Genomic DNA, 17,013 nt, shown 5'->3' with positions numbered 1-17,013 from the left:
CTATCAAGGCAACTTTAGCTTTAATTGATAAGGATTTACCTGTTCTTACTCCAGTTCAGTGGAAAATGCTTTGTGAGCTGATTTTGGTACTAAAGCCCTTCTACACAGTTACGAAAACTGTAAGTGGGGAAAAATATGCTACAGGGTCTCTGGTAATTCCTCTCACGAATTCACTATTCACAGTTTGTGGAAAACTAAAAGAAAGAAACTTTTCCCCACTAGTGAAAGAAGTTGTCACCGAATTGAACAAAGAGCTGTCAAAACGCTTTGGGAATTTTGAAAGCAGCAATACGCTCACTCTCCTCACATTCCTTGACCCTAGGTTTAAAAACTTAGTGTTTAAGGACCCAGCCGCTTCAGAAAACGCTAAGGACAGGCTAATCAATGCTATAGGCAGAGAAATGATTCGAGCGAACGAGGATCAAGAGAGAGCGAAGAAGAACGCGGAGCGGCCGGCTGATGTGGCGATCACTGAACAATGTTATGAGGAACAGGAAATTGGGACAGAGAATCAATCTCGCCAGGAGATGGATGAACTCTCTGTTTTTAACAGTTTGGAAATGTGTCTGGCCAAGAAGAAAAAGAAAGGTACTGTAAAATCACGAGCGATCGTCGAACTGGACAGATTTTTAGAGGAAGATGAGTTAGAATGGAAGGGTGACCCACTGCTCTGGTGGAAAGAAAATGGACCTCAATATCCTAACCTTAGGAAAGTGGTACAAAAAAACTTTTGCTGTCTTGCAACGTCTGTACCTTGCGAGCGGGCGTTCTCGAGGGCAGGGCTCTTCGTGTCTGACAGAAGGAATAGGTTGAGTGGATCCAAGACGAAGATGTTGATGTTCCTAAATGCCAACCAGCCAAACAACCGTCAACCTGCCTTCCACAAAGACAATGAAGACCGACTTGAGAGTGAGGAGGATAAGATACTAAAAGACATTATATCTAAGAACCTAGAATCAAACTGATCAAAGTAACATTCACGTTCCTTAACTTTGTTACCAACAGAATATTTTTCCTTAAAGTTAGAGAATTGTTCCTACCATGTAGCCTACTTTTTTTGTTCTCTGCGGTTATTGTTAGTGGTATTTTAGTTAAAAAAATTTTTCGCATGTAATTAATGTTTTTCTCATAAAACTGCAGTCTATGTTTGTCCAGTGTAATACCACATCTTGTATTGTACTTATGGCTCTTAACATGGAAGGGCTGTTATATTTTACATGTTTTATACTTTCATATATATATTAAATAAATAATTAACAAAGTAACCTTTCATAACTTTTATTACTTACACGTGTTTCGGCAATTATGCCATGTTCACAGTATAATAACCTCAAACAAACTAAATTATCAACAAATAAAAATCATAACATATGGTGATATATTAATAAACTGTAAATCTTTGTTGGTAAAGTCTATTTTCTCAATTTTGATATTTGTTCAAATATTGGATTTTTGGAATTTATTTGCATTGTGTTTAACATATTATTTGAGTCCTTTTTATAATTTAGGTAGATGTGTAATTCTTCTTTACAGTATAATTTTTCTCCTTTTGGTTGTAACTCAATAATTTTCATATTTTTGTAATTATGACCTGTCTGTAAAAGATTTTCTGCAAAGTTTGATTTCATACTTGTTGTGTTGTTTGATTTTTATGCTTGTATGTGTTCTTTGAATCGTATCTTGAAATTTCGACTTGTCTGGCCAATGTAATAATTTTGACAATCACTGCAATTAATTTTATAAACTCCAGAATTATTGTAAGAATCATTTTGTATTGTTTTTTTTGTAAATGTTTATTTATAAGATCGAAACAGTTGTTTCTTGTTCTATAACTTACGTTAAATTTCGATTTTCCAAATGTTTTCCGTGTTTGCTTTATTGAGTGTGGTGCTAAAAGATAGACAAATGTATTCTTTTTCTTGTTTGGTATCATGACTATCTAAATTTTGTTCAGTTTTGGCCATAGATCGTTTTATCTTTTTTTCAATTGTTTTGGGACTGTACCCATTTCTTATTGCCAAATTTATAATGATTTTCTTTTCATTTTCAAAATCAGAAATATTCATTGGAACTTTAGTTAACCTATTCACCATTGAGTTAAATGCTGCCATCTTATGATTTCAAGGATGATTTGAACATTTTGGGATAAGAAGGTCAGTTTGATATGGTTTTCTGAAAATTTGGAATTTATGATCACAGTTTTCATTTGTTATTGTCAGGTCAAGAAAGTTGATTTTTTGGTTTTGAATTTCTTTTTCAAATTTAATGGTGCCACATAATGAATTTAAAAATGTTGATAAATCATTTATCTCTTCTGCTTTACCTTGAAAGAGACACAAAATGTCATCCACATATCTGATTTATCAACATCACTTTCATATATATATATAATCCATATACTGTAAATATACTGTTAAGTTAGTCAAATGAGTAGTAATATAAGCGTAGGCCTACATTTTTATTTATGTTGATATTTGTTATATTTAAATCTGTGTTAATATAATAATTAATTGCTTTTCTCATGTTGGGCATATTATTGATTTATTTACCTTTACTTCCTTTAAACAAAATAAACCCGACAAACCGACAAATTTCCCAGTAAATGAATTCACATTACATATCAAAGTAATAATTCACGATGTTCGTACTCTATGGTATGAGCAGAAATAACCTTCCTACAGGCTACAAAAGACGTTGGAGACGGTAGCAGTGATCACCGTTAATCACTGATACAAATCACTGATATCTAAGAATCACGGTATCAGTGATCACCGATAGAGCAAAATAACTGATATTTCCATCACTACACTGACCCATCCAGAGCAGCATTTGATAACAATAGCGAGGCCAGTGCAAAATAGTTTTCGCACTGGAAGAGCCGGGCCAGGTTATTTTTTTCATCTGCCAAATCGTACACTCTGTTCTCGTTCACTGGATGCGGATCAAACAAGTACAGCTGTTCCTGGGAGCGCCAAAAAGCAACTGTAACTGTTTGTCCAGTGAAGAGAAACCCAATGTTTTCAAAATCCTCGGCCATCAAACCCTCCAAAACATTGGCCAGAGATAAGATACAGTCGCCCATGTCGCCCACTGCCAGAGGATACAGAGCGTCGTGCACAAAGGAATTTTCTACAACGGATACGGACTGTTCATGAATGAGAAAATCGGTAGGAAGTTCATCAGGACACAAATACCGGTTTTCCACCCATACGATTCTCATCTCGCAATGTATTGTAAATACGATCACCAGTGATGAGAATCGTATCGATAGCCGCTGTAGAAAATTCCAATCTAAGAGTCTTCCAGGCAAGGGCACAAGCAGAATTCGCAGTGCACTGGGAGTTCTTGCTCGTCGGAAACAACTGCTCGTTCCCTTGATGGAAAGAGCCCTTAGCAACGCAATAAAACGCCATAGTACCGTGAAAAAATGAATAATCACAAGAGCTACAATAAAAAATTAACTTGGAAGACTAATGAAGTAGTGTCCCTACAATTCAAAACTTCCACAATGCTTTGTATCCGAAAATTCCTCCGTCCCTATCTACGAATTTACGAATAGACCAGCCTCTGTTTCACACGGCCTAAGGTACTCTGTTACGTACCGTACAGAGCTAGCCGGACTCTGCATTTCAAGATTAGTAGTTAGGGATAGACTGAATTTTACACCGTGAACCAAACTTTTAACTTTGATGACGTATTGTCGCTTAAACCGTTGAAGATATGATAAAAAAAGACTGGACATTTCTTGTAGGAAATATAATTTGTTTTGGGTGTTCTGCCCTCAGAATTTCGATATAACCTCTAGTTCGTCCGCTATTTATTATTTACTAAAAGTCTGCTCAGTAAAAACAGCAATCCGTCCCTATCTATTAATTTTATATTATTCTGATTTTCAGGTTAACCGTTAAAGATACGGGAAACATACAAAGGACCTTTTTTTGTAGATCTCCTCATTTTCTAACAGACAAAGGAAACACATTTGAGCTATTGATGATTGTTCGGTCGCGATCGGATCAGGAGTAAAATGTTGTTGGAAAATCGAAAAAGAATTTTTGTTCAAACGCGTTTTGCAGCCAAACAGATGGATATAGAGCAAAAAGTCAGTAGACCTTTTTTGTAGGTCGCGTCGTTTCGTAAATCTAACAGGTAATTTGGTTTGAGCTTAGTCCAACGATTTGACCAATATCGTGCCCAAAACCAGAATTTCCGCGTAAAAATTACAAGAAATTTAGACATAATCGTGTTTTACGGGCTAACCAAGGTAGATGCAGTAAAACAGTAATGGACCACTTTTGTAGACCAAATTATGCACTAAATATCTGTTAATAATGTATTTTGACCTACGACAAATGGTTTCACCGCTATCGAGCCCGAAATCTAAAGTCTCACAAGAAAATTACACAAATTTTGCACATAATCGCGTATTGCGCTCATACCGATGGAGATAGGGCAAAAAGTCACTGGACCTTTTCACGTAATTTGCTAATTTGATGGGTCAATCAGATTTGAGCTACGACCTACCGTTCGGCCGCTATCGGGCTCGAAACTTTATTTTAAGCGAAAAAATCTCTGGAATGTCAAATGTTCGAGCGTTTTGTCGCTTAACCATGGAAGATAGAGCAAAAAGTCACTGGACCTTTTTTTTAGTTCATTTCATTCCTGATTATGAATTTTTCGTCAGATCCGAGCTAGCTCCAACGGTTCGCCCGCCAGCGGGCTTACAAGAAATGCCTGCAGGGGTAAAAAATGCGCGATTTTTCGGGAATTTTTTTGAGGGGTTTAGAAGTAAAAAAAGTCCGGTTTTCAGACTTTTCCTCCGGGTCATATTGTGAAAGGTACCTGCGTGCCAAATTTCAAGTTTCCAGCACTTCTAGAAGTATGTTAGAATTTGTATCTATATGTCAGTCAGTGAATGAGTGAGTCAGTTACACATGCGGCTGTATATAATATAGGACTCGCCTTCGGCTCGCTGGGGGCTACGCCCCCAGGCCCCCATTTGGGTGTTGGCTAAATTCGGGGATAAGCGTAGTTCGGTGATTGGTTGAATTCAGACGTGAAGTTTCCAAATTTTATGTATCCGTTCTCGAGAATCTTACGGGTCGTAATGCTTCGCTAACGCTCAGCCAAAAGATGTGTGGTGTATAATATTAATCAATTGATGTGGTAGAAGAGTTAAGTTATGTGTTTTGTGAAATTTGGAGACAAGAAGAATTTGGTTTTAACCAAAGTCAGAGGACGTATGTATACCATAGTTTAATTTTCCGGATTTACCCAAACTTTTGACTTTGAGGGCGTTTTGCGGCTTAACCGTTAGAGATACGTGAAAAAGTGACTGGACCTTTCTTGTCGAAAATTTAATTTTATCTTTCGATTCCGTCGTCAGATTTTAGCTGCTACCTTTGGTTTAGCCAGGAATGAGCTCGGAAGAAAAGTTTGCACAGGTCAGCTATCGTGAATTGTTTATTATAAACGTAATAAAAACAGACCTTAAAAGGCAGTATTTTAAGTTGAACAGTTGGTTTAATATCATAAGGAGATTATCTAGTCAAGCCAGGAAATTCCCTGGGGGGGGGGTTAATGTTACCGGGGGGTTAACACATCAGGGGGTTTAATTTACTCAGGAGGTTATCTGGTCATACCAGGAAATCCTCGGAGGGGGGTTAATGTTACCGGGGGCTAATGACACACCTGTCCCTATTTTAGACGGTGTTGTGTCGGTGAACAAAATAAAAATTTATTCTGTCCCTATCTACTATTGACGCATAGCTAACGCTCAGCCAACTTATTATGTGGGGTTGTATTCACTCGTTAACCTAGCAAAGCCTGAATCCTGATTGAATTACACAAATATTAGTCACATATAGGCCTAATATATATTTAAAACTCCAAAAATTTCCAATTCACGACAAATATTTTGCTATTTATCGCGTTTTCAGGCTTATTAAAGTACATACAGCAAAAAGTTACTGGACTTTTTTTGTAGAACACGTCGTTTACTAAAACTTATTAAGTCGCATTTTTTGAGCTACGACCAACCGTTTAGCCGCTATCAAGCCCGGAATGTAAATTTGTAGGCGAAAATTTCAAAATATTTTCACTTAAATCGCGTTTTGCGGTCAAACTAATGGAGATATATTAAAAAGTCACTCAACCCTTTTTGTAGATCATATTATTTTCCTAAATCTAACCTTTGTTTTATTTTGACTTCCGACCAATGGTTTTGCCGCTATCGACACCAAAAACAAAATGTTCACGTAAATATTACACATAAATTGCACATAACCACGTTTTTCGGCCAAACCAATGCAGATAGGGCAAAAAGTCACTGGACCTTTTCTGTAGATCACGTAATTTGCTAATTTGATGGGTCAATCAGATTTGAGCTACAACCTACCGTTCGGCCGCTATCGGGCTCGAAACTTTATTTTAAGCGAAAAAAATCTCTGGAATGTCAAATGTTCAAGCGTTTTGTCGCTTAACCATGGAAGATAGAGCAAAAGGTCACTGGACCTTTTTTGTAGTTCACTTCATTCCTGACCATGAATTTTTCGTCAGATCCGAGCTAGCTCGAACGGTTCGCCCGCTATCGGGCTTACAAAAAATGCCTACAGGGGTGAAGAATGCGCGATTTTTTGGGAATTTTTTTGAGGGATTTAAAAGTAAAAAAGTCCGGTTTTCAGACTTTTCCTGTTGGTTACACGACAAAAGGTACCCGGGTGCTAAATTTCAAGTTTCCAGCACTTCTAGAACTATGTTAGAATTTGTATACATCCATCAGTGAGTGAGTGAGTGAGTGGTTTCACATGCGGCTGTATATAATATAGGACTCGCCTTCGGCTCGCTGGGGGCTACGCCCCCAGGCCCCCAAAGTAAACGCTTGCAAATTCGGGGATAAGCGGAATTCGGTGACTGGTTAAGTCCGGACATTAAGTAAATGACAAGGGATTTAAAAATTGACCTTTTTCATAGATTTTTTTCCGGATTCGTAAAAACTTTTGACTTTGAGGGCATTTTGCGGTTAAACCGTTAGAGATACGACAAAAAGTGACTGGACCTTTCTTGTTGGAAATTTAATTTTGTCTTTCGATTGTGCCCTCAGATCTGATCTACGACCTATGGTTTAGCCAGAAATGAGCTCGGGAGAAAAGTCTGCACGGGTCAGCTATCTTGAATTGTTTAGTATAAACATAATAAAAACCGACCTCAAGGCAGTATTTTAAGTCGAACAGGGGGTTTAATATCACCAGGAGACTATCTAGTCAAGGCGAGAAATTCCCTGGGTGGGTGATTAATGTTAAGGAGGTTAAGACAAGAGGGGGTTTAATTTCGTCAGGATATTGTCTGGTCATATGAACAAATTCCCAGGGGGGGTTAACGTTACCGGGGGATAAGTCTCCAGGGGGTTATCTGGTCATACCAGGATCTTCCCAGGGGGGGGGGTTAAGAGATTTGGTGACTGGTAAAATTCGGACATGAGGTCATGGCAGGAAATTCCCTGGGGGGTTTAATGTTACCAGGGGGGTTAACACATCAGGGGGTTGAATGTACAGGAGGTTATCAGGTCATACCAGGAAATCCCCGGGGGGGGGTTAATATTACCGGGGGTTAATGACACACTTGGGCCTTTTTTAGAGGGTATTGTGTCTGTGAACATAATAAATATTCCTCTGTCCCTATCTACTATTGACGCTTAGCTAACGCTCAGCCAACTCCCGAAGTCACTGAACCTTTTCTGTAGATCATGTGATTTCCTAAATCCCGTTTAAAATTTGTTTTGAGTTACGACCAACCGTTTTAGGTAGCCGCTATCAAGCCCGGAATGTAAATTTTTAGGCGAAAATGTCCAATATTTTCACTTAATCGCGTTTTTGCGGTCAAACTAAGGGAAATATAGTAAAAAGTCACTGGACCTTTTTTGTAGGTCATCTTATTTCCTAAATAAAACGTTTGTCTTATTTTGACCTCCGACCAATGGTTTCGCCGCTATCGACCCCAAAAACAAAAGTTTCGCGTAAAAGTTACAACAAAATTGTACATAATCACGTTTTTCGGCCAAACCAATCGAGATAGGGCAAAAGATTACTGGACCTTTTCTGTAGATCGCGCAATTTGCTAATTTGATGGGTCAATCAGATTTGAGCTACGACCAACGGTTTCGGCCGCTATCGGGCTTGAAACATTATTTTTATCGAAAAAATCTCTGGAATTTCAAATGTTCGAGCGTTTTGTCGCTTAACCATGGAAGATAGAGCAAAAAGTCATTAGACCTTTGTTGTAGTTCACTTCATTCCTGACTATGAATTTTCCGTCAGATCCGAGCTAGCTCCAACGGTTCGCCCGCTATCGGGCTTACAAAAAATGCCTGCAGGGGTGAAGAATGCGCGATTTTTTGGGAATTTTTTTTGAGGGGTTGAAAATGAAAAATTCTCCTGGTGGATTTTCCTGGTGGTTACACGTGGAAAGCTATCTGTGTACCAAATTTCAAGTCTCTAACTCATCTGGAAGTAGGTTAGAATTAGTATACGTGAGTGAGTGAGTCAGTCAGTCAGTCAGTTACACATGCGGTTGTATATATATTAGATACAGGAGAGGAAGTATGGGATAATGTAGTAATGGGAACTAATTCAAATAAAAAGATTGATGTATTGTCCTTAATAGACAATAAGTTAGCACATTTGAATGAGGAAGATAAGAATATTTTGAAAACCGTTTTATTAGAGTATAAGTCTTTGTTTTATGATGGAAACGGACCATTAGGATGTACTAGCTTGATTGAGCATAAGATCCCTACAGGGGATGCTGCGCCAATCAAAATGGCACCATAATTATAGGTAGCCAGAAGCACTAAAGGGGGTAGTCCAAGAGCAAGTTGCTGATTTTTTTAGCTAGGGACATTATTGAACCTTCGGATTCTCCGTGGAGTAGTCCTATAGTTCTGGTAAAGAAGAAAAGGAGTGTAGATGCGCCACCTAATCAGCCAACTCAGTATCGACTGCGTTGTGATTTTAGAGCACTAAATGCTCTGACGCGTAAGGATAGTTATCCTTTACCATGAATACAAACTTTAGATTTTTTAGGGGGATAAAAGAAAACAAAACACGTTTCTTCAAATCGAAATGCTTAAATTTTTTTTTATTTGTCTTAAATTCATTACATTTATATAAAGTAATAATTTATTTGGTTGTGTGAACGTATTGCGGAGCAGTGTCTACTTAAAGTGAATTTTAATTTAAAAGACGATAGCATCGACAAGGTGTTGAAAGAACTTGGAATTGGGATCTCTGAACCCGATATTGAAACTCCTGACGTAGAAATTACCCAGAGTGAAACGGAAGACAACCTTGAAATTGAGTCCGATGGAAAAAGTGACACGACTGTTGACGACATGGATGCTGACCCCGACTTATATCCTTCAGGTGAAGAAGACACGGACAGAATTCAGTTGTTTGCTAATCTTCAAGATGATGACAGCCAAAACGGGGTAGGACTACGACAACCAATCCGTGATACCTCAGTTTCTCAAGGAAGGCCAGGTAATGATTTCAGTTTACCATCTACAAGCAAATGTAATGTAACACATCATTTATCTCCTTCTGAGACTAGCGATACTAATTTGAATAGACCGTCAAAACGATCCTGTAGAAGGTAAAGATGTGTCTCACAATTATGACACCAATTTTCAAACTGATACGTTAATGTCAATTGATTTTTACGACTCAGAATCAAATGACCCTAATTATGAAATGTCCGATGAAGAAAGTTCCTCTTCATCCGTTCCACATAGTGATACTGGAGTAAATCCTGAAGAAGTACCGGAAATTAGCAGAAGTTCTTCTGCTCAAGTTGTATCAAATAGATCTGATGAACCAGTATATTTGTCTAATCTCAAGCGTCATATAAACTTAGTTCTCCCTAAAACTAGGACTTTGAGAGGTAAGAATGGGTACATTTGGAGCTAAAAACCAAAAACCCGTTTTTCTAGGTGTAGCCGAAGGAACATAATTCATTTCCGTCAGAGACCTGTAAATAATGCCAAAAACATTCAATCTCCATTAGATTCTTTTAAGATTTTTATTATTCCATCAATTGTGGATAAAATAGTATTTCATACAAATGTAGAAATTGAACAAAGACGATTGAAATATGCCAAAAGTACCAAAGAACTGTAATGCCTACTACATCTAAGGAGATTAGCACTCTTTTGGGGCTCTTGGTGATGTCTGCAGTCATGAAAGACTATCATTTGACAGCGGAAGAGCTGTTTGATCCTTCATTTAGTGGCACAAGGTTCATATGTGTCATGAGCAGAAATCGGTTTGATTTTTTGTTAAAATGCCTAAGGTTTGATCACAGAGCTACACGGAATTCTGAAGATGTACTTGCACCCATCAGAGAGATATGGGAAGAGTTTGTTCAAGCTTGCCGTGATAACTATATTTCTGGTTCCTACGTAAGAAATGACGAACAGTTGCTAGGTTTCAGAGGACGATGCCCATTCAGGATGTACCTTCCTTCAAAACCAAATAAATATGGTAGTAAAATAGTTATGCTATGTGATGTAAAGACTAAGTATATGATTGATGCCATGCCTTATTTAGGAAAGTATACTAACACTAACGGGCTTCCTGTTGGAACGTATTTTGTTAAAAGCCTAACTGAAACTTATCCGTAGTTCTAACAGGAACGTAACTATGGATAATTGGTTCACTTCAGTTGGTCTGGCTAAGGACATGCTGAAGAACCTTAAGTTGACTATTGTTGGTACTTTGCGCTCAAACAAGAAAGAGATTCCTCCTGAATTGACAGACCAAAAGTCTAGAAGAGTTAACAGTTCAATGTTTTGTTATGACAATGAGCTAGTATTGCTTTCATATAAGGCAAAAGAAAATAAGATGGTCTATTTACTTTCAACTTGTCATGAGTCAGGCACCATATCTGAAGAGTCAGAGAAACCAGATATCGTTGAATTTTATAACTCAACGAAAGGTGCAGTTGACACATTTGACGAAATGTCCAGTAATATGTAATGCAGTAGGAAACTCAAAGATGGCCTATATACTACTTTTATGGCATGTTGAACAGTACCTTGGTAAACGCATATGTTTTGTATGTGTCCATGATGGTTATGAAAAATGAGAAACCACTTCATCGCCGTGACTTTGCTAAAGGACTCAGTGAAGAGCTCATGAAACCATGGTTGCAAGAAAGGGTTACAATTAAAATGTTACCAAGAAATTTGAAGACAAAAAAATCCTAGGGGAACACGAACCAGTTGCAAATGTATCGTTTATTTCCTCCAGCCGGTAATGCCGTGCCTCCATGCCCAGACAATCAAGCCGCACTTCCAGATCCAGCCGCTGATGCCGTGGCTCTAGTTCCAGCTAATGATGCTCTACCTCCAGTCGAAGAAATCGTCATGGAAAAGAAAAAAGAAAAATATGTTCTATTTGTCCCTCAAAAAAAAGAAGAATGACACAATATGTGTGTTATAACTGCAAGCGTCACATGTTCCTTGATCACCAGGCGAAAATCTGTGTTAACTGTGCGGAGGACTCACAATAATAATAAAACAAGTCAAAACAATGTTATGTTATTTAAATTTACTTATTACTTATCTTTTTACTTTTATTACTTATTACCACTTATTTAATTTTAAGCACATTCATGATCAGTAACTAAATATGACTTTGGAATTTCCCTTGTTCTTATCTTACAGGTTGCAACAATCTACTGTTGACTTTCTCTTTACTACTCACTTGCATTTCATCAGCTGATTAATTAAGTTGCTATAAACAACATCAGTTTAAGGTTATTTTTCTGACAAATAGTGTTACTTATTTTATTTCTAGATGGAGAATTCTGTGTTGAAAGAATTACTGTGTTAATGATGGGAGGTTATGGAGAACGTATGAGATCATACGCTGAAGTAGCAGAATTATTTATTGAGGAATTTCCTAACCGGAACAATCCCATAACTAGATTTACGGTGGCAAGAATTGTTCAACGGTATAATGATACTCATTCTGTAAAGGATAGACCCAAACCAGGAAGGGCTCCTGTAATTGACGAGGAGAAATCATTAATGTTATGCAGTCCTTTGTTCAAGATCCCCACATATCTACGAGAAGAGCTGCTTTGGAGCACGACATTAGCCAATCTTCGGTAAGAAAAATTCTTAAATGTGATAAATTCAAACCTTTTAAAGTCAAACTAGTGCAAGAGCTTAGTGAAGATGACTATGACCGTAGGGTTGAATTTTGTGATATAATGATGGGCAAACTAGACGCTGAACCTGAGTTACTGAACAGAATCCTTTTTAGTGACGAAGCAACTTTTATGACCAACGGTGCCGTTAATAGGCATAATTGTCGTTACTGGGTAGATAACAATCCACACTGGTATGTAGAGGCCCATACACAACGCCCTTCAAAAGTTAATGTTTGGGCAGGAATAGTAGATCACCGCTTGGTCGGTCCATTTATAATTGATGGAAATTTAAATTCTGTAAAGTATTTAGATATTTTTTTTTTTTTTTTTTTTTTTAAGGGGCAAAAAACGCTGAGGTTATCATTGCCCTCAAGAAAGGATTGACACCTACTCGTATTTGGTAGTGTCAATTAGGTACATAAAGATTACATTGTATATGACAAGTACGTGAGTAAATAATTTATACTTAAAACTAGATAACAATAAATATAACAAGGGAAAGACTGTAAAGAGGTCTTAACCCATGTAGGGGCTAAAAATATAAATAGAACATAAATAAGGACAAGGTACGTAACATTAATTCAATAAACTGTAAAAACTTAACAAATTTTACTGCCACCAAGGTAGCTGTAAAGGGGCTAATTTGGCAGCTGTAAAATAATAATGATAAATAAAAATTAAATAATAAAATTAATATATATTAACAACTATCAATAATCGGAATAGATAAACTTAACACAATACTATATTTTGTTTATCAGCGACGTTGCTTTCAGAAAACATAGAAGTGTTTGAGTTGCCGTCTCGTCATTACAAAGGATATCGTTCAACGAAGCCGGCAGATTCGAGTTGCGCCTATGTACCGAGTAGCGAGGGCAGTCAACAAGCATATGTTCAACTGTAATAACAGTGTCGCATGTGTCGCAGACCGGAGGATCATCTCTACTCATGAGGAAGCCATGTGTGAGAAGCGTGTGGCCTAGCCGCAGGCGACACAACACAACCTCCTCACGACGACTCGGGCGGTTCGCTGTTTCCCAGAGTCCAACGCAGTCTTTAATAAGCCGTAACTTGTTGTTGACGACTGCCCGCCAATCGCTATTCCATTTGGCTTTCAGTTTGCCCTTCACTACCGGGGTAATGTCGGAAGAAATCATCCGTGCGGTGTAAGGCTGGAGTTGTAATGCTTCCTTAGCTCCTCTATCTGCCAGCTCGTTTCCGGATACTCCAATGTGACCAGGTACCCAGACAAGAAAGACAGCAACACCTTCGGACTGAAGGGAAGACAAAGAATGCCATATTTCACGGATGATGATGTGTTTGGAATACATATCGCTGATGGCTTGTATACCACTAAGGGAGTCGCTGCAGATAACCAATTTTTTTGTCATAGGAAACGTTATATTTAGGGCCTTTTGGATGGCTGTTAATTCGGCCGTGAAAATGGAAGAGTCGTTGGGGAGACGGAATCCGTATCGTCTTACCCCAGTGACGAAAGCACATCCAGTTCTACAACGTTCCTTTGACCCGTCAGTATAGACAACATCGCAAGGTGCGAGGCTGCCTAGTATTTGACGGAATTCTTGTTGGTAGACTGTTTCTGGAGTGGAGACTTTTTTAAACCTAGAGAGATTTAAAATAGTTGTAGGCATTGAGACGCTCCAGGGTGGGATATCACATTGATGAACGACTTTAAACTGGTAATCGTTTAGGCCTATTTCATAAGCGTAGGATTTGGCCCTAACGCCTAAGGGTGAAGGAAGATTTGGTCTCGCTAGGAAAGAATTATAGAGTGGATTTCGCAGGACCGGTTCAAACGCAGGGTTTTCTGGCTTCCCTGAAAGAGCGTGAACATAGTTTAGGGACAGTTGTTGTCGTCTATGCGAAAGAGGGGGTTCTCCCGTTTCTGCGAGAAGACTGTTAATAGGAGAAGATCGAAAAGCTCCAGTGACCAGTCTTAAAGCAGAATTATGGACTGGGTCAAGCATTTTGAGAGCACTGGGTCTTGCGGACCCATATGCTTGACATCCATAATCTAGACAGGAACGGATGGTGGCTTTGTAGAACCTGAGCATGCATGTCCTGTCAGCCCCCCATTTTGTTCCGCTTAAAGCTCTCAGTATGTTCAAGCGTTTCACGCATCGATCTTTTAGGTCTTTCAGGTGAGGCACCCAAGTTAGCCGGGTATCAAATGTAAGACCCAGGAATCTGATGTTGTCACAGGTAGTGATTCTCTGACCCAGCAAAGAGAGCGTTGGCTGCTCAACGGTACGCATTCTGGAGAAAACGATTGCTTTTGTTTTAGGTGGCGAGAAAGAAAAACCCGTCACTCCGCACCACTGCCCAAGCCTGTTGATGGTAAGCTGTAAAGCTCTCTCCCCCACCGCTAGCCTCTTTGTAGAGATGTAAATAGAGAAATCATCTACAAACAAAGAACAGCGCACAGGAGGGGTAACGCAGGACGATATGTTATTGATTGCAATGGCAAACAGAGTGCAGCTTAGAACGCTACCTTGTGGAATACCATTTTCCAGCGTGAAGGAATCGGAAATGGTTGTCCCAAGTTTGACCTGTATGGTTCTTTCCGACAAGAAGCCCTGTATGAAAGAAACCATGTGGCCCCCTACACCCCAAGATATTAAAGCATTTAATATCCCCCTTCTCCAAGCTTTGTCATAAGCCTTCGAAATGTCGAAGAATACCGCGATCAACTGTTTTCTTTCAATAAAAGAATTCAGGATTGCCGATTCCAAGGCAAGTAGATGGTCACTTGTAGACCGGCCTTGTCGGAATCCGCACTGGGAAGGTGAAAGAAGATTATTTTTCTCCAGAAACCAAACAAGGCGTCTGTTGACCATCCTTTCGAATACTTTGCAGAGACTGCTAGTAAGCGAAATTGGTCTATAGGCTCCTGGAGAAGTTCTATCTTGGCCCGGTTTTTGGAGAGCGATAATGTGTGAGCGACGCCAAGAATTAGGGAATGTGTTTTCTAAATATATTCTATTATATAATTTCAGAAGATCTTGTTTTCCATCCTCCGTCAGGTTCCGCAACATGGCATAATGTATGTTATCGGGACCTGGATCAGAATTTGATGTCGCCTTTAGTGATGAATCAAGTTCATCAATGGTAAAGGGAAGGTTTAAAGGAGAGTTATTATTAATATTTAAACTTAGAGGATGTCTTTCTGTATTTGTTTTGAAATTTTGAAACTCCCTATTGTAAGATGACGTTTTTGAAATTTCCGCAAAATGTGAGCCGAGTAAATTGGAAACTGTCAAGGGATCAGTTACCACATCGGTACCATTTTTCAGAGCAATAAGAGAAGGTGGGGAGGTCTTGCAGCAAACAGATCGAAGCTTCCTCCAAACATCAGATGCAGGAGTTGTTCGTTTTATTAGATCTGTGTAGTCCAGCCAGGACTGCCGCCGTCTCTGTCTAAAAACCTGTCTTGCTTTTGCCCGTGCTCTTCTGTACCTACTTAAATTTTCTTCATTCGGTGATCTGTTGAACTGTCTTAAACATTTTCGACGTTCCTTTAGAGCCGCCGAACATTCTTCAGACCACCAAGAAACCTGGCGTTTGTTTGGTGAACCTGAGGATTTTGGAATGCTTCGCTCTGCGGATGTTTTAATATTAGATGTAAATAATTCAGTGGCTGTATTTATGTCGTTTAATTCTATATTAGTAGTTTGAGAAACTATGTTCTTTTTGTACTCGTTCCAGTCAGCCCTCTTAATTTTCCACCTGGGACACCTGCCTATCGAAGACGGAAAGGATTGAAAAGCCACGGCAATGGGCGCATGGTCACTCCCTGACAGGTCGGGAAGTACGGACCAATGCACTCGAGTTGCCACGACCGGACTGCAGATTGACAGGTCGATTGCCGACCATATGCCAGTCCTAGGGCACATGTAAGTGGCCGACTCGTCATTGAGAACGACCGCTGCCACTTCATCCCACAATCCCGCAACCATATTACCCCTCCGATCAGAATGGTTGGAACCCCAAGAGCGATGGTGTGCATTGAAATCACCAACCATCAAGAAAGGAGAAGGGAGTTGGCTGTACAGATCACGTAGATCATCAAGAGATAAATCAAAAGGGGAAGGTGGAATATATATGGAGCAGATGGTTAATTTAAAAGGAACATCAATTGATACTGCTACTGCCTGGAGGTTTGTGACGATGTTCAAGGCTCTAGCATTAACAGAAGAATCTGCTAGAATAGCCACACCTCCACAGGCAATTTGTTGGTGATGATCTAGGCGAAAGATGTCATAACCATTTTGTTTGAAATGAGTAAGAGGAGACAATTTAGTCTCTTGTAGGCAAATAAATGTAGGTTTTCTTGTCTTTATAAGTAGTTTTAAGTCTTCAAAGTGGCTTCTCAAACCATTAATATTCCATTGTAACAGCATTTTATATTATATTATATATTTTATTTTGTGCTAGTTCATCGTAATTTTTTTTCTTTGCTTAGATACAGGACGGAAGTTACCATGAAAAGTTTGGAACTCTGTCTGCATCTCCAAAGGGTCCTCAATCATATCATCATCAAGTGATAATTGTGAGGATCTGGACGAGGATGAGTTAGTCTTTTTTACTAGGGATTTTGATCTATTTTCTGATTTTGTTTCTATGTTCTTTTTAAGTTTGTCGGTGAGTTTTTTCCTCTCTTCCAAAGATAAGGTGGATTTCGTATTTTGTTGCACCTTATCTCTGAAAGTAGAAGTAGCTGTTGGGCGAGCTTGAGTCTGTGTGTTGGACTTAATATGGGGCGTGTGGACTGCTTGGGAAGGCTTA

The sequence above is a fragment of the Homalodisca vitripennis genome, unplaced genomic scaffold, assembly GCF_021130785.1.
Source record: "Homalodisca vitripennis isolate AUS2020 unplaced genomic scaffold, UT_GWSS_2.1 ScUCBcl_58;HRSCAF=869, whole genome shotgun sequence".
NCBI lineage: Eukaryota > Metazoa > Arthropoda > Insecta > Hemiptera > Cicadellidae > Homalodisca > Homalodisca vitripennis.
This window is presented reverse-complemented; position numbering follows the sequence as displayed.